At 39.3% G+C, this 1003-nt stretch overlaps 1 long non-coding RNA gene across 3 annotated transcripts in view; it reads left to right on the top strand.

Annotated features, from left to right (window-relative positions):
- Positions 1-408: 408 nt before the first annotated feature.
- LOC144239281 (uncharacterized) overlaps positions 409-1003 on the top strand; it is a 75876-nt gene continuing 75281 nt past the window's right edge. For all 3 annotated transcript variants that reach the window (XR_013337360.1, XR_013337361.1, XR_013337362.1), the window contains exon 1: positions 409-463. This is a non-coding gene — a long non-coding RNA (uncharacterized LOC144239281). The remainder of the gene's footprint in view (positions 464-1003) is intronic.

Consider the following 1003-nt stretch of genomic DNA (forward strand, 5'->3'; position numbering starts at 1 on the left):
TCTCGCAGCTGGTTTTAGCCCCGCTTCCGGGTCTGTGCTGACGGCTCAGAGCCTGGGGCCTGCTTCAGTTTCTGTGTCTCCCTCTCTCTGCACCTCCCCTACTCATGCGCTTTCTCTCTGTTTCTCAAAAATAAATAAATGTTAAAAAAAAAAGAATAAATTAATTTTAAAAACCTTTAAAATAGACCGTGTGTATACAGATGTTTGTTATGATGATTCCCAACAGATTTTATAGCTACTGTTTTCTATCTGATTAACACTTAATTAAAAAGTTTAGGAAAACCACTGCTACAACAGCCCCCCTACCTCACCCACAGTTTTGCTAGCTGCAGTTTCGTCAAAGGCAGTGATCCTCCTGACGAATCTGCGGAAGGTCAATAGTAGCCTAACCTTACATCAAGATGCTATGTTACTCACCTCCCTTCATCTTGTAGTGTAGGCGTTTTACCGTGTCACCTGAAAGGTGAGTACAATAAGACGCTGAGAGAGAGAGAGAGAATATTCACATAACTTTCATTTTAGTCTATTGTTAATAATTGTTTTATTTTACTAGTTGTTGTTAATCACTTACTGTGCCTAATTTATAAATTAAATGTTATCATAGGTGTGTATATACGGGAAAAAGCATGGTATATATGGAGTTTGGTACTGTCTGCAGTTTTGGGCATCCACTGGNAAGTGTAGTATATACTCTTTTGAATTGTGAATCAGCGTATGCATGTGGCAGACACTATTACTCGCCCATCTACTAGTCATTTTCCTTTCTCCCGCTCTGGAAGAGACCTGATTTGGTTCGGGTGTTCACATTCTGACTTGTAACTCAGATATATTTTACTTAATTTATGCCTATCATTGTGGTTTTTACCCTTGTGGGGGGTTTGTTGGAAATGAGCAGTGAGTGGGGTATTGGTAAATATTTAACAACTGGCTCTCAAAAAAAGCCCTGATTTGTGGCAATCAACAAAATCTCTGGTGTAAATACTCCCACTGTGACTGATTCAAA

The sequence above is a fragment of the Crocuta crocuta genome, unplaced genomic scaffold, assembly GCF_008692635.1.
Source record: "Crocuta crocuta isolate KB4526 unplaced genomic scaffold, BGI_CrCroc_1.0 scaffold16, whole genome shotgun sequence".
Taxonomy (NCBI): domain Eukaryota; kingdom Metazoa; phylum Chordata; class Mammalia; order Carnivora; family Hyaenidae; genus Crocuta; species Crocuta crocuta.